Below are 21164 nucleotides of genomic sequence, written 5' to 3'. Positions count from 1 at the left end.
GGGGGTGTTTTTGCAATAAAGGGGCCTGTGTTGTGGTGTGGAGATATAATTTCACATTCATGGGGTGTTCCGGGGTCCTGTAGGTTACCGGCTAAAAAAGTGTGGGCCTTTGTCCTTTTAACAGTGATGTCCGGTCCCTGCAAAAGAAGGGTCCATCTAGCTGCTCTTATCTGACTAACTGTACCATCCTTGAGTCGTCCGTCCAGTAAAAGTTGGGTGGGGGTGTGTTCTGTGAGGATTGTGATGGGCTTTAGTCCGGTAATGCACGAAAAATACTGTACTGTCCAAAAAACTGCGAGCAGGTGCCTTTCACAGGCTGAAAATCCCTGCTCCACAGCATCTAAAACTCTGGAGACGTAAGCCACGGGCCTTAACTGTTCGTGCCGTTCCTGGAGGAGCACGGCCGAAAGGGTGCGGTCGGTGCTTGCTACCTCTATCGTGTAGGGGGAAGGCGGGTCTGGAACTTGTAGTGCGGGGGCTGCTATGAGTGCTTGTTTCAACGCATCCACAGCATCCGTATGCTGCGGAAGCCATTCCCAGGGGGCTCCTTTCTTTAGGAGGTCTGAGAGGGGTGCTGCCTTGCTGGCGAAACCGTCAATGTGGTTTCAGCAACAGCCAACCAGTCCTAAAAACGACCGGAGGGCTGAAACGTTCTGGGGAAGGGGCAATTTAGCGATCGAGTCAATCCTTTTATGCTCGATCTCGCGTTTACCGTGCGTGATAATTGTTCCCAAATATATAACTTTTTCTTCCAAAATCTGGGCTTTTTTGGGGTTAACTTTACATCCAATTGCTTGTAGGAGTTCCAGGAGCTCGGACAGAAGCTCGATGTGCTCTTCCTTGGTGTCTGTTTGCAGTAGTAGGTCGTCTACGTACTGGACCAGACATTCGGGGCGAGAGAATTTGGCTAAACCATTTGCCAGCTGTCGGTGGAAAATGGAGGGGAGTTGTGGAAGCCTTGTGGCAGGAATGTCCACGTGTACTGCTGCGCTCTGAAAGTGAAGGCAAATTTGTACTGGCACGCCTTTGCCAATGGAATGGACCAGAATCCATTACTGATGTCCCAAACCGTGAAGTAGCGGGAATTGAGTCCCTGCTTGAGCATGGTCTCGGGACTTGTTGCTACTGTGGGGGCTGCTGCGGGGGTGATTTTGTTGAGTTCCCGGTAATCGATGGTCAGTCACCATGATCCATCGGGCTTTCTCACTGGCCAAATCGGGGCATTATTAGTGGAGGCTACTGATCTAAGTATGCCCTGCTCTAATAATCTGTTGATTACTTTTGCGATTTCTCCCTCTGCCTCTTGGGGAAATCCATATTGCTTTTGGGGTCTAGGGTCAGGTCCTGTGATTTGTATGGGACCAGTCAACCGGCCACAGTCGTGTTTGTGGGTCGCGAATGCTGTCCTGTTCTACCTGCTTGGTTGAGAGTGGCGGCGAGGGCGACCTCTGAGGCGTCGCTCTCCACCTGGAAGGGGACGGACTCGTCCACCGCGCGCATCGCAGCTTTGGCGATGTCCGCCTTGATGCAGTTGAAGGCCTGGCGGGCCTCGGCTGCCAGTGAAAGAGGGTGACCTTAAATAGTGGGCGGGCTTTGTCCGCATACTGGGGGACCCACTGGGCGTAATAGGAGAAAAATCCAAGGCACCTCTTCAGGGCCTTGGGACAGTGAGGGAGGGGGAGTTGTAGGAGGGGGCGCATACAGTCAGGGCCGGGCCCTAAGACCCCGTTTTCCACGACATAGCCGAGGATGGCTAGCCTGGTTGTGTGGAAAACGCATTTCTCCTTGTTGTCGGTGAGGTTGAGTTTTTGGGCGGTTTGGAGAAATCGGTGGAGGTTGGCGTCGTGGTCCTGCTGATCATGGCCGCAGATGGTGACATTGTCCAAGTACGGAAACGTGGCCCGCAGCCCGTACCCGTCCACCATTCGGTCCATTGCTTGTTGGAACACCAAAACCCCGTTCGTGACGCCAAAGGGGACCCGGAGGAAATGGAAAAGGCGGCCGTCTGCCTGAAACGCCGTGTAGTGGCGGTCCTCCGGGCGGATTGGGAGCTGGTGGTACGCAGACTTCAGATCCACCGCGGAGAACACGTGGTAGTGCGCGATCTGATTTACCATGTCTGCAATCTGGGGAAGGGGGTACGCATCGAGTTGCGTAAACCGGTTAATGGTCTGGCTGTAATCAACCACCATCCGGAACTTTCCCCCGGTCCTGACGACCACCACCTGAGCTCTCCAGGGGCGATTGCCGGCCTCTATGACCACCTCCCGCAAGAGACGCTGGACCTCGGACCTGATGAACGTCCTGTCCTGTATGCTATACCGCCTGCTTCTGGTGGCGACTGGCTTGCAGTCGGCAGTGAGGTTTGCGAAGAGGGGTGGGGGGGGGGGTCGGTTTTTAGGGTCGCGAGGTTGCATATGGTGAGCGGGGGCAGGAGCCCCCCGAACTTAAGAGTTAGGCTCCTGAGGTTGCACTGGAAGTCGAGTCTCAAATTGAGAGGAGCGCAGAGGTCCGGGAGCCCATATAGGTGAAAATTAGCGTACTCAGCGCCCTGTATCGCTAGGGTTGCAGTAGTGCACCCTTGGATTTGCACCGAGTGCGACCCAGAGGCGAGGGATATGGTTTGTTGCATCGGGAATATTATGAGCGAGCAGCGTCTTACCATGTCCGGGTGAATGAAGCTCTCGGTGCTCCCGGAGTTGAAAAGGCAAGGCGTCTCGTGCCCGTTAACCCGGACGGCCATCATGGAGCTCCGGAGGTGCTTAGGTCGCGACTGGTCCAGGGTGACCGCGCTGAGGTGTGGGTAGCCGGCGGTGTGATCGGAGGTGCTGGGGCGGCCCCGCGATGGCTGTCCGTGTAGGTCGTACGCGTCGAGCGGTGCAGCAGATGGCGGCCAAGATGGCGGGCCCCGTTGGTCGAGCGTGGCGGGCGGTGAGGGAGATGGCGTCCAAGGTGGCGGCCCCCATGGATCGCACGTGGCCGGCCGCATGGGGGAGGATGGCCAAGATGGCGGCCCCCATGAGTCGCACGTGTTATGCCGAGGCGGAGTCGGCAGACACGCTGCCACCTTGCGGGGTCTGCGGGCCTGTGGGTCTGAGGATCGGGTCTGTGAGTTCGAGTTCTTAGACCTGGCCCGGCAGACCTTGGCGAAATGTTCTTTTCGCCCGCAGCTGCTGCAGTTCGCGTTGCGGGCCGGGCAGTGCAGTCGGGGGAGTTGGGACTGGCCGTACAAATAGCAGGGCAGCCTCCCATGATGGGCGGGCGGCCGCGCGGCACAGGCCTGGGGTAGTCTCTGGTCGGGGGCCCACGAGGGGGTCGCGTGATCGGTCGGGAACGCAGTAAGGCTCTGAAACGCGGCCTCCAGAGAGGTAGCCAGGTTTACCGTGTCGTCCAGGTCCTGGGCCCCTTTCTCGAGCAGGCGCTGTCTCACATAGTTCGATCGGACCCCCGCCACGTCAACGTCTCGGACGGCGAGCTCCATGTGCTGAGTGGCCGTAACGGCCTGGTAGTTACAGTTGCGCGCGAGGGCTTTGAGGTCGCGTAGATAATCATCTAGCGACTCCCTGGGGCGCTGGCGGCGAGTGGTGAAGACGTGTCGCGCATATACCTCGTTCACAGGCCGCACATCGAGGCGTTCGAGTAGTGCGAGGGCCTCTGTATAGGAAGCGGCTTCGTCGAGCTGGACAGAAATGCGATGGCTCACCCGTGCGTGGAGGAGGCTCAGCTTCTGTTCGTCAGTGACGGATGGCGTAGACGACGCGGCGAGATAGGCCTTGAAGTGTCGAAGCCAGTGCAAAAAAATTTCTTTTGCCTCCGCGGCCTGTGGATCGAGTCCCAGTCTGTCAGGTTCGAGGGCTGATTCCATAGTAATACTTTAAGCTGATTAAATTGATGCGACCATCAATTCACTCGAAGACACGTGGAGAAGTAAACTGTGGTTTTAATCAGCTTAGAACTGAGCCTGCCTGCGACCGGTACAACACTGAAGGCGGCCCCGCAGGTCAGCAGCTCTTATACTTCCTGTAAAGGGGGTGGAGCCATGGGTGGAGCCTGAACAGGCCCCGACATATCCCCTGTGGGTGAAGCCACACAATGGCCCATAGGTAGAGCCCACAGGGTTAATAACGTAACACAGTGCACTGGTGAATTATCAGTAATTATATGTTCACCACAATATGTTTCTACGAGATCTCCTCTCTTTCTTCTAAACTCCAGTGAGTACAAGCCCAGTCGATCCAGTCTTTCTTCATATGTCAGTCCTGCCATCCCGGGGATTAGTCTGGTGAACCTTCGCTGGACACCCTCAACAGCAAGAATGTCCTTCCTCAAACTGGGAGACCAAACCTGCCACAATACTCAAGGTGTGGCCTCCCCAAGTCCCTGTATAACTGCAGCAAGACATCCCTACTCCGATACTCCAATCCTCTCGCTATGAAGGCCAGCGTGTCATTAGCTCTCCTCACCGCCTGCTGTACCTGCCAACCTTCAGCGACTGTTCCACCATCACACCCAGGCCTCGTTGCACTTCCCCTTTTCCTAAACTGCAACCATTCAGATAATGTGCCTTCCGGTTTTTGCCACCAAAGTGGACAACGCCACATTTACCCACATTTCTTGTATTTGCCAAGTATTTGCCCACTCGGCCAGCCTGTCCAAGTCACCCTGCAGCCTCTCTGCATCGTCCTGACAGCACACACTGCCACCCAGCTTAGTGCACATTTGGAGATATTGCAATTCCTTCGTTCAAATGATTAATGTATATTGTGAAGAGCTGGGGTCCCAGCACTGAACCCTGCGGTACCCCGCTAGTCACTGCCAACCACTCTGAAATGGACCCGTTTATTCCCACTCTGCTTCCTGTCTACCAACCAGTTCTCTATCCACGTCAATCCACCCCCGACACCATGAGCTTTAATTATGCTCTCTGCGAGACCTTGTCAAAAGCTTTTTGAAAGTCCAGATACACAACATCCACTGGTTCACCCTTGTCCACTCTAATTGCGGCTAAAGGGATCAAGGGATATGGAGAGAAAGCGGGAGTGGGGTCATGAATTTGCAAGGTCAGTCATGATCATATTGAATGGTAGTGCAGGCTCGAGGGGCCGAATGGCCTCCTCTTGCATCTATTTTCTATGTTTCTACGTTTCTGGCCGACACGTGACTCCAGACCCACAGCAATGTGGTTGACTCTTAACCCCCCTCTGAAATGGCCGAGCGACACACTCAGTTCAAGGGGCAATTCGGGATGGATAACGAATGCGGCCCAGCCAGCGACACCCACATCCCGTCAAAAAATACACTAAAAAAATGTTGGACTGATTGACTAATTCTTTCAAATAGTTGGCACAGGTACAATTAGCGAACGTACATCCTCAGTGCTGTATAAGGACGGCACGGTGGCACAGTGGCTAGCACTGTTGCTTCACAGCGCCAGGGTCCCAGGTTCAATTCCGGCTTGGGGCACTGTCTGTGCGGAGTCCGCACGTTCTCCCCGTGTGTGCGTGGGTTTCCTCCGGGTGCTCCGGTTTCCTCCCACAGTCCAAAGATGTGCGGGTTAGGGTGGATTGGCCTTAGTGTCCAGGGGTGTGCAGATTGGTTGGTGTTACGGGATTAGAGCGGGGGACTGGGCCTCCGTAGGGTCCTCTTTCGGAGGGTCGGTGCAAACATGATGGGCTGAATGATTCACTGATTCAGCGTCTGTCGTTATGAAAAGAGTGAACACAGTCTGACCAAGGCGGCAGTTACAGGAAACCACAGGAATCAGTTGTACATGAATCTAGGTCAACTCGCTGGAAACTTAAAAAAATGTATTCGTTTACGGGATGTGGGCTTCGCTAACTCGGCCAACATTTATTGCCCATTCCTAATTGCCCTTGAGAAGGTGGGGGTGAGCTGCCTTCTTGAACCGCTGCAGTCCCTGTGGTGTAGGTACACCCACAGTGCTGTTAGGGAGGGAGTTTCCGGTATTTGACCCAGCGACAGCGAAGGAACGAACGATATACTTCCCAGTCGGGGTGGTGAGTGACTCGGAGGGGAACCTCCAGGTGGTGGGGTTCCCGGGTATCTGCTGCTCTTGTCCTTCTCTTTTTTTTAAATTAAATATTTTATTGAAAATTTTTGGTCAACCAACACAGTACATTGTGCATCCTTTACACAATATTATAACAACACAAATAACAATGACCTATTTTATAAACAAAAAATGAATAAATAATAAATAACAAAAATGAAACCTAGCCCTAATTGGCAACTGCCTTGTCACAAGTAACACTCTCCAAAAATATAATTTAACAGTCCAATATATAATTATCTGTAGCAACGACCTATACATATTATACAGTATATATTAACAACCCTGAGAGTCCTTCTGGTTCCTCCCCCCCCCCCCCCCCCCCCCCCCCCCCCCCGATCCTGGGCTGCTGCTGCCTTCTTTTTCCCATTCCGTCTATCTTTCTGCGAGGTATTCGACGAACGGTTGCCACCGCCTGGTGAACCCTTGAGCCGACCCCCTTAGGACGAACTTAATCCGCTCTAGCTTTATAAACCCTGCCATGTCATTTATCCAGGTCTCCACCCCCGGGGGCTTGGCTTCTTTCCACATTAGCAATATCCTGCGCCGGGCTACTAGGGACGCAAAGGCCAAAACATCGGCCTCTCTCGCCTCCTGCACTCCCGGCTCTTGTGCAACCCCAAATATAGCCAACCCCCAGCTTGGTTCGACCCGGACTCCTACTACTTTTGAAAGCACCTTTGTCACCCCCATCCAAAACCCCTGTAGTGCCGGGCATGACCAAAACATATGGGTATGATTCGCTGGGCTTCTCGAGCACCTCGCACACCTATCCTCCACCCCAAAAAATTTACTGAGCCGTGCTCCAGTCATATGTGCCCTGTGTAACACCTTAAACTGAATCAGGCTTAGCCTGGCACACGAGGACGACGAGTTTACCCTGCTTAGGGCATCTGCCCACAGCCCCTCCTCGATCTCCTCCCCCAGCTCTTCTTCCCATTTCCCTTTTAGTTCATCTACCATAGTCTCCCCTTCGTCCCTCATTTCCCTATATATATCTGACACCTTACCATCCCCCACCCATGTCTTTGAGATCACTCTGTCCTGCACCTCTTGTGTCGGGAGCTGCGGGAATTCCCTCACCTGTTGCCTCGCAAAAGCCCTCAGTTGCATATACCTGAATGCATTCCCTTGGGGCAACCCATATTTCTCGGTCAGCGCTCCCAGACTCGCGAACTTCCCATCCACAAACAGATCTTTCAGTTGCGTTATTCCTGCTCTTTGCCACATTCCATATCCCCCATCCATTCCCCCCGGGGCAAACCTATGGTTGTTTCTTATCGGGGACCCCCCCAAGGCTCCAGTCTTTCCCCTATGCCGTCTCCACTGTCCCCAAATCTTCAGTGTAGCCACCACCACCAGGGTTGTGGTGTAGTTCCTCGGTGAGAACGGCAATGGGACTGTCACCACAGCCTGTAGGCTAGTCCCCCTACAGGACGCCCTCTCTAATCTCTTCCACGCCGCTCCCTCCTCCTCTCCCATCCACTTACTCACCATTGAAATATTAGCGGCCCAATAATACTCACTTAGGCTCGGTAGTGCCAGCCCCCCCCTATCCCTGCTACGCTGTAAGAATCCCTTCCTCACTCTTGGGGTCTTCCCGGCCCACACAAAACCCATGATGCTCTTTTCAATCCTTTTAAAAAAAGCCTTCGTGATCACCACCGGGAGGCACTGAAACACAAAGAGGAATCTCGGGAGGACCACCATCTTAACCGCCTGCACCCTCCCTGCCATTGACAGGGATACCATATCCCAGCTCTTGAAATCCTCCTCCATCTGTTCCACCAACCGCGTTAAATTTAACCTATGCAATGTGCCCCAATTCTTAGCTATCTGGATCCCCAGGTAACGAAAGTCCCTTGTTACCTTCCTCAACGGTAGGTCCTCTATTTCTCTACTCTGCTCCCCTGGATGCACCACAAACAACTCACTTTTCCCCATGTTCAATTTATACCCTGAAAAATCCCCAAACTCCCCAAGTATCCGCATTATTTCTGGCATCCCCTCCGCCGGGTCCGCCACGTATAGTAGCAAATCGTCCGCATACAAAGATACCCGGTGCTCTTCTCCTCCCCTAAGTACTCCCCTCCACTTCTTGGAACCCCTCAACGCTATCGACAGGGGCTCAATCGCCAGTGCAAACAATAATGGGGACAGAGGGCATCCCTGCCTTGTCCCTCTATGGAGCCGAAAATATGCAGATCCCCGTCCATTCGTGACCACGCTCGCCACTGGGGCCCTATACAACAGCTGCACCCATCTAACATACCCCTCTCCAAAACCAAATCTCCTCAACACCTCCCACAAATAATCCCACTCCACTCTATCAAATGCTTTCTCGGCATCCATCGCCACTACTATCTCCGTTTCTCCCTCTGGTGGGGCCATCATCATTACCCCTAACAACCTCCGTATATTCGTGTTCAGCTGTCTCCCCTTCACAAACCCAGTTTGGTCCTCGTGGACCACCCCCGGGACACATTCCTCTATTCTCATTGCCATTACCTTGGCCAGGACCTTGGCATCTACATTTAGGAGGGAAATAGGTCTATAGGACCCGCATTGTAGCGGGTCCTTTTCCTTCTTTAAGAGAAGCAATATCGTTGCTTCAGACATAGTCGGGGGCAGTTGTCCCCTTTCCTTTGCCTCATTAAAGGTCCTCGTCAGTACCGGGGCGAGCAAGTCCACATATTTTCTATAGAATTCGACTGGGAATCCATCTGGTCCAGGGGCCTTTCCCGCCTGCATGCTCCTAATTCCTTTCACCACTTCTTCTACCTCGATCTGTGCTCCCAGTCCCACCCTTTCCTGCTCTTCCACCTTGGGAAATTCCAGCCGATCCAAGAAGCCCATCATTCTCTCCCTCCCATCCGGGGGTTGAGCTTCATATAATTTTTTATAAAATGTCTTGAACACTCCATTCACTCTCTCCGCTCCCCGCTCCATCTCTCCTTCCTCATCCCTCACTCCCCCTATTTCCCTCGCTGCTCCCCTTTTCCTCAATTGGTGTGCCAGCAACCTGCTCGCCTTCTCCCCATATTCGTACTGTACACCCTGTGCCTTCCTCCATTGTGCCTCTGCAGTGCCTGTAGTCAGCAAGTCAAATTCTACATGTAGCCTTTGCCTTTCCCTGTACAGTCCCTCCTCCGGTGCTTCCGCATATTGTCTGTCCACCCTCAAAAGTTCTTGCAGCAACCGCTCCCGTTCCTTACTCTCCTGCTTCCCTTTATGTGCCCTTATTGATATCAGCTCCCCTCTAACCACCGCCTTCAACGCCTCCCAGACCACTCCCACCTGGACCTCCCCATTATCATTGAGTTCCAAGTACTTTTCAATGCACCCCCTCACCCTTAGACACACCCCCTCATCTGCCATTAGTCCCATGTCCATTCTCCAGGGTGGGCGCCCTCCTGTTTCCTCCCCTATCTCCAAGTCCACCCAGTGTGGAGCGTGATCCGAAATGGCTATAGCCGTATACTCCGTTCCCCTCACCTTCGGGATCAATGCCCTACCCAGCACAAAAAAGTCTATTCGCGAGTAGACTTTATGGACATAGGAGAAAAACGAGAACTCCTTACTCCTAGGTCTGCTAAATCTCCACGGGTCTACACCTCCCATCTGCTCCATAAAATCTTTAAGTACCTTGGCTGCTGCCGGCCTCCTTCCAGTCCTGGACTTCGACCTATCCAGCCCTGGTTCCAACACCGTATTAAAATCTCCCCCCATTATCAGCTTTCCCATCTCTAGGTCCGGAATGCGTCCTAGCATCCGCCTCATAAAATTGGCATCATCCCAGTTCGGGGCATATAGGTTTACCAAAACCACCGTCTCCCCCTGTAGTTTGCCACTCACCATCACGTATCTGCCCCCGTTATCCGCCACTATAGTCTTTGCCTCGAACATTACCCGCTTCCCCACTAATATAGCCACCCCCCTGTTTTTCGCATCTAGCCCCGAATGGAACACCTGCCCCACCCATCCTTTGCGTAGCCTAACCTGGTCTATCAGTTTCAGGTGCGTTTCCTGTAACATAACCACATCTGCCTTAAGTTTCTTAAGGTGTGCGAGTACCCGTGCCCTCTTTATCGGCCCGTTCAGCCCTCTCACGTTCCACGTGATCAGCCGAGTTGGGGGGCTTCCTACCCCACCCCCCCCCTTGTCGATTAGCCATCACCTTTTTCCAGCTCCTCACCCGGTTCCCACGCAGCTGTATCTCCCCCAGGCGGTGCCCCCCCACCCATCCTCTCCCATACCAGCTCCCCCCTCTCCCCAGCAGCAGCAACCCAGTAATTCCCCCCTCCCACCCCCCCCGCTAGCGTAATTACTCCCCCCATGTTGCTCCCAGAAGTCAGCAAACTCTGGCTGACCTCGGCTTCCCCCCGTGACCTCGGCTCGCACCGTGCGACGCCCCCTCCTTCCTGCTTCTCTATTCCCGCCATGATTATCATAGCGCGGGAACCAAGCCCGCGCTTCTCCCTTGGCCCCGCCCCCAATGGCCAACGCCCCATCTCCTCCACCTCCCCTCCTCCCCCCATCACCACCTGTGGGAGAGAGAAAAGTTACCACATCGCAGAATTAGTACATAAAACCCCTCTTTGCCCCCCACATTCGCCCCACCACTTTGTTCGAACGTTCTTTTTAATAACCCGCTCATTCCAGTTTTTCTTCCACAATAAAAGTCCACGCTTCATCCGCCGTCTCAAAGTAGTGGTGCCTCCCTCGATATGTGACCCACAGTCTTGCCGGTTGCAGCATTCAAAATTTTATCTTCTTTTTATGAAGCACCGCCTTGGCCCGATTAAAGCTCGCCCTCCTTCTCGCCACCTCCGCACTCCAGTCTTGATAAACGCGGATCACCGCGTTCTCCCATTTACTGCTCCGAGTTTTCTTCACCCATCTAAGGACCATTTCTCTATCCTTAAAACGGAGGAATCTCACCACTATGGCTCTGGGAATTTCTCCTGCTCTCGGTCCTCGCGCCATCACTCGGTATGCTCCCTCCACCTCCAACGGACCCGCCGGGGCCTCCGCTCCCATTAACGAGTGCAGCATCGTGCTCACATATGCCCCGACGTCCGCTCCCTCCACACCTTCAGGAAGACCAAGAATCCTCAGGTTGTTTCTCCTTGCGTTGTTTTCCAGTGCCTCCAACCTTTCCACACATCGTTTCTGATGTGCCTCCTGCGTCTCCGTCTTCACCACCAGGCCCTGTATATCGTCCTCATTCTCAGCTGCCTTTGCCTTCACGACCCGAAGCTCCCGCTCCTGGGTCTTTTGTTCCTCCTTTAGCCCTTCGATCGCCTGTAGTATCGGGGCCAACAGCTCTTTCTTCATTTCCTTTTTGATCTCTTCCACACAGCATTTCAAGAACTCTTGTTGTTCAGGGCCCCATGTTAAACTGCCACCTTCCGACGCCATCTTGGTTTTTGCTTGCCTTCCTTGCCGCTGTTCTAAAGGATCCACTGCAATCTGGCCACTCTCTCCTCCTTTTTCCATCCGTATCCAGGGGGGATTCCCTTCTGGTTTACCGCACAGTGTTTTTAGCCGTCAAAATTGCCCAAAAGTCCGTTTCACCGGGAGCTGCCGAAACGTGCGACTCAGCTGGTCATCGCCGCACCCGGAAGTCGCTCTTGTCCTTCTCGATGGTCGTGACGTGGTTTGAGAAGCACTGTCGAAGGAGCCTTGGTGAGTTCCTGCAGTGCATCTTGTAGATGGTACACACGGCTGCCACTGTGCGTCGGTGGTGAAGGGAGTGAATGCTGATGGTAGTGGACAGGATGTCGATCGAGCGGGAAACTCATTCTGTTGAAGGTTCAGCTGAATGTGCAAAACAGTCCCTCTGACGATGGAGAGTTTATTTCTTCCGTTTTTCTATATTCTTTGCCTTCTCTCAGTGCGGTAACGTGGAAACCAACATCCTGCCGTTCACCCAAATAGACAATATTCACACGGTAATGAGTGTCAGCAAACTCTCCGCCAATCAGAATCAACCAGCTCCCAGTTTTGTCACTGCTTCTCACAGGTTGGTGATGTCAATAACTCCACACACAGACTCCACGTGAATCACCTCGCACCGATCATCAACCACATTGAGCATCTGGGGTGAAACCACAAGAAAATCTCTCCACAAGATTCCCGGGAAGCAGCCAAAATCTCGTCCTCCAGCACTTCCATCTCTCTGACCTCCTTCCACCTGGAATCAGTCTAGTTGATGGGAGACAAGAAGCACCCCCTTAAAATGTGGCCAATGACATCTCTTGGTACCACTCTTGGGCCTCTGGTTTCCATGACGGCCACGTGACCACCAGTTGTAACATCAAACGTGTCATAGGCATCCTGAAAACTGCCTGATCCCATCTGGAGGAGACCTTCAATCAAAACAGAGCCCAGGGCTCCAGAGAATTCCTCATGCTCGGCTCAACCTTTCCCAGACATGAGATTGCATCAGCTGGAGAAACAGGTCATACCTTCTTCAGACAGGTCTGAGGAGGAGGACACTGAGATTATCCATCATTGTGGTCAGGGAGTAACATTTTCAATCCTCCAATCTTTAATTTGGCACCTCGCCCATTCCTAAAAAGGATTGAAAGTTTCAGCCTTCCTTCCCTGTATATTTCCTGAACATATTAACCGCCCATTCCTCTTGTTTGGGCAGATCTCTCTCACTGACTCGATGTCATCGTCCCATGTGGCTGTTTGCAATAGTTCACTAAGTTTGTCAACCACACTTTGGTCAGTCCAAACAGGCATTCCATCTGAGTCAGTCTTTGTCTGATCCCCACTGTTTCGAAACTGCACCTTGTGCTTCTGCACGTTGTGTCCTTCATCCTAGTGCCTCTTCCTTAACCAAATTCATTTGAGCCCTCCCCACACATCCCAGTGAGCACATTGGTCCTGCCCTGTTGAGGTGCAACCTGGGCTCTGCTGTCCTGGAACTGAGCAACGCGACGGCACAGTGGTTAGCACTGCTGCCTCCCAGCGCCGGGGACCCGGGTTCAATTCGGGCCTCGGGTGGCTGTCTGTGCGGAGTCTGCACGTTCTCCCCGTGTGTGTGTGGGTTTCCTCCGGGTGCTCCGGTTTCCTCTCACAGTCCAAAGATGTGCAGGTTAGGGGGATTGGCCATGCTAAATTGTCCCTTAGTGTCCAAAGGTTCGGTAGGGTTACAGGGAGAGGGAGGGGGAGTGGGTCTAGGTAGGGTGCCCTTTTGGAGGGTCAGTGCAGGCGTGATGGGCCGAATGGCCTCCTTCTGCACTGTAGAGTTTCCATTGTCCACCCCGGCGTGGTCATCATAGAACATAGAACATAAACATAGAAGATTACAGCGCAGTACAGGCCCTTCGGCCCTCGATGTTGCGCCGACCTGTGAAACCACTCTAAAGCCCATCTACACTATTCCCTTATCGTCCATATGTCTATCCAATGACCATTTGAATGCCCTTAGTGTTGGCGAGTCCACTACTGTTGCAGGCAGGGCATTCCACGCCCTTACTACTCTCTGAGTAAAGAACCTACCTCTGACATCTGTCTTATATCTATCTCCCCTCAATTTAAAGCTATGTCCCCTCGTGCTAGACATCACCATCCGAGGAAAAAGGCTCTCACTGTCCACCCTATCCAATCCTCTGATCATCTTGTATGCCTCAATTAAGTCACCTCTTAACCTTCTTCTCTCTAACGAAAACAGCCTCAAGTCCCTCAGCCTTCCCTCATAAGATCTTCCCTCCATACCAGGCAACATTCTGGGAAATCTCCTCTGCACCCTTTCCAATGCTTCCACATCCTTCCTATAATGCGGCGACCAGAATTGCACGCAATACTCCAAATGCGGCCGCACCAGAGTTTTGTACAGCTGCAACATGACCTCATGGCTCCGAAACTCAATCCCTCTACCAATAAAAGCTAACACACCGTACGCCTTCTTAACAACCCTCTCAACCTGGGTGGCAACTTTCAGGGATCTATGCACATGGACACCGAGATCTCTCTGCTCATCCACACTACCAAGAATCTTACCATTAGCCCAGTACTCTGTCTTCCTGTTATTCCTTCCAAAATGAATCACCTCACACTTTTCTGCATTAAACTCCATTTGCCACCTCTCAGCCCAGCGCTGCAGCTTATCTATGTCCCTCTGTAACTTGTAACATCCTTCCGCACTGTCCACAACTCCACCGACTTTAGTGTCATCTGCAAATTTACTCACCCATCCTTCTACGCCCTCCTCCAGGTCATTTATAAAAATGACAAACAGCAGTGGCCCCAAAACAGATCCTTGTGGTACACCACTAGTAACTAGACTCCAGTCTGAACATTTCCCATCAACCACCACCCTTTGTCTTCTTCCAGCTAGCCAATTTCTGATCCAAACTGCTAAATCACCCTGAATCCCATGCCTCCGTATTTTCTACAGTACCCTACCGTGGGGAACTTTATCAAATGCTTTACTGAAATCCATATATACCACATCAACTGCTTTACCCTCATCCACCTGTTTTGTCACCTTCTCAAAGAACTCAATAAGGTTTGTGAGGCACGACCTACCCTTCACAAAACCGTGTTGACTATCTCTAATCGAATTATTCCTTTCCAGATGATTATACATCCTATCTCTTATAAACCTTTCCAAGATTTTGCCCACAACAGAAGTAAGGTTCACTGGTCTATAGTTACCTGGGTTGTCTCTACTCCCCTTCTTGAACAAGGGGACAACATTTGCTATCCTCCAGTCTTCTGGCACTATTCCTGCAGACAAAGATGACTTAAAGATCAAAGCCAAAGGCTCAGCAATCTCCTCCCTAGCTTCCCAGAGAATCCTAGGATAAATCCCATCCGGCCCAGGGGACTGATCTATTTTCACACTTTCCAGAATTGCTAACACCTCCTCCTTATGAACCTCAAGCCCTTCTAGTCTAGTAGCCTGAATCTCAGTATTCTCCTTGACAACATTGTCTTTTTCCTGTGTGAATACTGACGAAAAATATTCATTTAGCACCTCTCCTATCTCAAAGAACAAAGAACAAAGAAATGTACAGCACAGGAACAGGCCCTTCGGCCCTCCAAGCCCGTGCCGACCATACTGCCCGACTAAACTACAATCTTCTACACTTCCTGGGTCCGTATCCTTCTATTCCCATCCTATTCATATATTTGTCAAGATGCCCCTTAAATGTCCCTATCGTCCCTGCCTCCACTACCTCCTCCGGTAGTGAGTTCCAGGCACCCACTACCCTCTGCGTAAAAAACTTGCCTCGTACATCTACTCTAAACTTTGCCCCTCTCACCTTAAACCTATGCCCCCTAGTAATTGACCCCTCTACCCTGGGGAAAAGCCTCTGACTATCCACTCTGTCTATGCCCCTCATAATTTTGTATACCTCTATCAGGTCGCCCCTCAACCTCCTTCGTTCCAGTGAGAACAAACCGAGTTTATTCAATCGCTCCTCATAGCTTATGCCCTCCATACCAGGCAACATTCTGGTAAATCTCTTCTGCACCCTCTCTAAAGCCTCCACATCCTTCTGGTAGTGTGGCGACCAGAATTGAACACTATACTCCAAGTGTGGCCTAACTAAGGTTCTATACAGCTGCAACATGACTTGCCAATTCTTATACTCAATGCCCCGGCCAATGAAGGCAAGCATGCCGTATGCCTTCTTGACTACCTTCTCCACCTGTGTAGCCCCTTTCAGTGATCTGTGGACCTGTACTCCTAGATCTCTTTGACTTTCAATACTCTTGAGGGTTCTACCATTCACTGTATATTCCCTACCTGCATTAGCCCTTCCAAAATGCATTACCTCACATTTGTCCAGGTTAAACTCCATCTGCCATCTCTCCGCCCAAGTCTCCAGACAATCTAAATCCTGCTGTATCCTCAGACAGTCCTCATCGCTATCCGCAATTCCACCAACCTTTGTGTCGTCTGCAAACTTACTAATCAGACCAGTTACATTTTCCTCCAAATCATTTATATATACTACAAAGAGCAAAGGTCCCAGCACTGATCCCTGTGGAACACCACTGGTCACAGCCCTCCAATTAGAAAAGCATCCCTCCATTGCTACCCTCTGCCTTCTATGGCCTAGCCAGTTCTGTATCCACCTTGCCAGTTCACCCCTGATCCCGTGTGACTTCACCTTTTGTACCAGTCTACCATGAGGGACCTTGTCAAAGGCCTTACTGAAGTCCATATAGACAACATCTACTGCCCTACCTGCATCAATCATCTTAGTGACCTCCTCGAAAAACTCTATCAAGTTAGTAAAAACTCTATCAAGTTAGTAAAAACTCTATCAAGTTAGTCTCCTCGGACTCCACGCACAACTTCCCACTTTGGACAAAAATGGACCCATCTAATGTACTCAAACTATAGCGTTTCCAGTCAATATTTGGGAAGTTAAAGTCCCCCATAACAACTACCCTGTTGCTTTCGTTCCTATCCAGGATCATCTTTGCAATCCTTTCCTCTACATCATGACTTGGTTGTGTCATGCCTCTAGGTGGATGGGGGGGGCATCATATGGATTTGACCTTGTCAAAGGCCTTCGGGAAATCCAAAGAGATCACGTCCACTGGTTCTACTTTAGCTAACTTCCTTGTTACCTCCCTAAGAACTCCGACAGATTTGTCAGGCATAACCCTTGACAAATCCGTGCTGACTCAGTCCTATTTTACCATGCACTTCTCGGTGCTCTGCAATCTCATCCTTAATAATAGACTCTAAAACCTTACCAACAACAGAAGTCTGGCTAACCGGCCTATAATTTCCCATCTTTGCCTCACCACTTTGTATGTCTATTCTTTAGCCTTTGTGCTGTCCTTGACTTAGAATCATAGAAGTTTACAGCATGGAAACAGGCCCTTCGGCCCAACCAGTCCATGCCGCCCAGTTTTTACCATTAAGCTAGTCCCAGTTGCCCGCACTTGGCCCATAACCCTCTATACCCATCTTACCCATGTAACTATCTAAATGTTTTTTAAAAGACACAGTTGTACCCGCCTCTACTACTACCTCTGGCAGCCCATTCCAGACACTCACTACCCTCTGAGTGAAGAAATTGCCCTTCTGGGCCCTTCTGAATCTCTCCCCTCTCACCTTAAACCTATGCCCTCTAGTTTTAGACACCCGTACCTTTGGGAAAAGATGTTGACTATCTACCTTATCTATGCCCCTCATTATTTTATAGACCTCTATAAGATCACCCCTAAGCCTCCTACGCTCCAGGGAAAAAAGTCCCAGTCTATCCAGCCTCTCCTTATAACTCAAACCATCAAGTCCCGGCAACATCCTAGTAAATCTTTTCTGCACTCTTTCCAGTTTATCATAGATTATCATAGAATTTACAGTGCAGAAGGAGGCCATTCAGCCCATCGAGTCTGCACCGGCTCTTGGAAAGAGCACCCTACCTAAAGTCAACACCTCCACCCTATCCCCATAACCCAGTAACCCCACCCAACACGAAGGGCAATTTTGGACACTAAGGGCAATTTATCATGGCCAATCCACCTAACCTGCACATCTTTGGACTGTGGGAGGAAACCGGAGCACCCGGAGGAAACCCACGCACACACGGGGAGGATGTGCAGACTCCGCACAGACAGTGACCCAAGCCGGAATCGAACCTGGGACCCTGGAGCTGTGAAGCAATTGTGCTATCCACAATGCTACCGTGCTGCCCCTTTAGCCATGGTCATCCTTCACTCGTCAGCCATGGATGCCTTGTCCTCCCCTTAGCATGTTTCCTCCTCCTTGGGATGAATTTCTGTTGTGCCTCCTGTTATGGGCGAGGCGTTTCCAGAACCCCAAAATGTATCATGGAGTTCAACCAACCTCTCCCTTTAATGGATTTGTTGCTTTTCCGAGCACACGGCTTGTTCCCTAGGTGTGGGATTACAATTATGGACACGTGGGTTTTTAAGCACAAAACACTGTTTATTCCATGAACTCAACTTAACATCTTAAATAAACATTGGATCTCTTAACACCCCTTACTTCAAAGATAACTCGGAAAATATTGCAACTGCAAATAATTCCTTAAAATGTTCCTTCAAACTTCCAAGAGACGAAACACCTTTAAACAAAATCACATCAGGTTAAAGGCTTTACGTTAAATCACCCAATGATCCAGAGATGGTCTTTTATGGCAGACAAAACACAGGCACACACCAGCTCTTTTCAAAACTGAAACTAAAAACCTGCAAAACTAAACTGCAAAATGGCTGATCTGACCTCACCCCACCCACTCTCTGACATCACTGTTATCTTAAAGGTACATTGCTTAAACATCCATGTCTTGAAGGTAATCTCACATGACAACTCCCCCCAAGAAAAAAAAATAAACCATCAACTTCAAGATGGTTTCATTTTTCACTTTTGCACCATCCACTAAGAAATGTAAACAGTAAATATACCTTTACGGTTTAAAAAAAACAACACACGCAAACAGGTATAATAATATAGTCCATTTTTCTCTGTTCTTCTTCCTCCAACCGAAAACCTTCTCGATTGACAGTCTCTTTGAACAAAGTCTCTGCACGATCCATCCATTCCTCTACTCCTCGGCATTTCTCTTTAGAATCAGATACTTTAGTTCAATCTGACCACAGAGTCCCTTGTAATTCTCCAATACAGGTACATTGGTGATCACAGCTTTCAGGCAGTCAAATGCCTGTTGAAAGTCCGCTGTCCATTGAACTTTTTTACGTTTCTTCAGCAAGTCCATCAGTGGAGTAATCATGCCGCAAAACCTTTGCACAACTGTTCGATCAAATTCATTCATGCTAAGAGATTGCATTATTTCCCTTCGCCTTGAGGGTATCGGAAACTCCGCAAGGAAAGTGATTCGGGCTTCTCCAAATTCACTTTCGGCTAGATTCATCACCAAACCCACCACCTTAAGTCGATCGAAGAACTCCATACGATGGTTTAAATGTTCTTTCCATGTCTGGAAGTTGGAAATAAAAGCAGATTGTCCCACTTTCTCCATGCAATCCTTCAATGGTGGGACAGGATAAGAGTCCATTCTTGCAACTGCATTCATCTTTCTATAGTCCACACACAACCATTGGGTACAGTCTGGTTTAGGTACCATCACTATGGGTGAGCTCCATTGGCTGCAACCCACTTCAATTATGCCATTCTTCAGCATACTCTCACTCTCTCTGTTAACCTGTGCCAATTTTAAAGGGTTAGGTCTGTATGGATATTGTTTGATAGGAACAGCAATTCCCACATCTACATCATGTATAGCCATTTTAGTACTTCCCAATTTATCTCTACAAACTTTCCCATGTGATATCAATAACTCTTTCAGGTCAGTTTGTTTTTCCTCTGGAAGGTAACTTAACAATTAATCCCAATTTTTAAGAACATCCTCATTTTCCAATTTAATTTGAGGTATGTTAAATTCACAGTCATCTGGATTTGGTTCATCACTTTAAGTTCGAATCACGAAAACCTCACTTTTCTCACCTTTGTTGCTAACTTTTGGTTGGTTCAATTGGCTCTGTTTCTATAACCTTTGCTCTCGAGTCGCCAGGTATCTTTATGATACCGCCACGAGGTTCAAGTTCAAGTAATGATCAATAACTCAATACACCAATTAGTAAGATTCAAATCAAAGCACATTTATTATACGCAGTAATCGCTACGCATGCATAAATTCTACGTCTAAGCTACTTCTACAACTAACAGGCCTATACTTAGCTTCGGACTGGCCCACCAGGTCAGGGGAACAAATGGCCTTTCGTTCGGTTTGTGAGTCTGCGGGATTCGAAGTTGGTACGGATTGGTAGCTAGGAGCGCCTATCTCGTAGCGAGCGTTGACTTAAGACTTGCTGGATCTCGGCGGCAGTTGAACCGGTCACGGTCAAGGTTTGTTCGCGTTGCTGAGTGACCCAGTCAAGAAGCAAGATTTGAACTTGGGGGCTTAACTTTATAGTCCCCAGGGGCTTCCCGCCTTTCGGGACGGACCCCGTACCTGGTTCCAAGTGATTGGACTTCGTTCCAATCGCTTGGATCGATTTCTCCTATACTGGAGCGGTTCCCTGATCGATGGGCGGTCTTGAGGTGTCCGTTAACCTCTTTTGTGTTGGCTCCTGCTGGCGCCGGGGAGTCTGGCTTAGCTTTGTTTGTCCCAAATGTTGCGATTGTTCTCGGGGATCGCGCATTAGTATGTAGATGGCTGCTACATTATTATGAAGATTGCTGCTTGTACCGATGCTGTCTGGGCTTTTGCAGAGTTTAATACACAGTAACTTGCACCTGCTGGTTTCTGCCTGTGTTGGCTGAATTTCCCTTCAGCCTTTGCTGTTCTCCATTTTAAATCGGGACTTGGCCAACTCAGGTGGCTACAAACCCTCCTTGTGGTCCTAACGCGAAGCGTGAAGGATCAGATAACTGCGTTGTTTTCATTCCCTGACACGGCGAGCACTCTTCTATGGCCTCTACACTGACCATAACTATGCAAAAAATTTTTTTAAAGGCAATTCTGAGGGGCGCTTTGTCAAGCAGGGACATGCATTACAAAATAAGAAAATCGGGAGCTCCAACTACCCTTAATAAACTACACTCACTCAAACATTTCATCCTAAACCACACAAACAAAATCATAACTGTATTATTCACATTTTCCTGGCTTGGCAGTCAAGTTCAGGATTGTACAATTGCTCATGAACATTTCTTTATTCACAACAAAAACACAAACGACTGTTCTTTGTTATAGATCGTGGGTGTCGGGGGTCTAGTCATATCCGAAAATAGGGGATCTGATCCTAGATACCGGGGTGCGAGCGCGGTAGGCTCTCCTTCTCCATTTTCTCCCATGAATAGTCTGCACGATGCAGCAGAGTATCGCCAATACCAATAGGGATTCGATCAAGTAGGACAGGGAATACCAGGTTATAAACCTGTCACACCAAGACGTTGTGGTGTCGCTTGTGACTGCGCTCTGGGTACTGTGGGGACGTGAATCATTAACGGCTGGGGGAGTTGAGGTTAGGGGGTTCGCGTTCGCGCGCAACCAAATGTCCATTAGGGCGATGAGCGACGCGGAGGATGTCCTCATGGTTCTTCTTCTTTCTCTTCTCTTCT

This window comes from Scyliorhinus torazame, chromosome 29 (assembly GCF_047496885.1).
Source record: "Scyliorhinus torazame isolate Kashiwa2021f chromosome 29, sScyTor2.1, whole genome shotgun sequence".
NCBI classification, from domain to species: Eukaryota; Metazoa; Chordata; class Chondrichthyes; order Carcharhiniformes; family Scyliorhinidae; genus Scyliorhinus; species Scyliorhinus torazame.
This window is presented reverse-complemented; position numbering follows the sequence as displayed.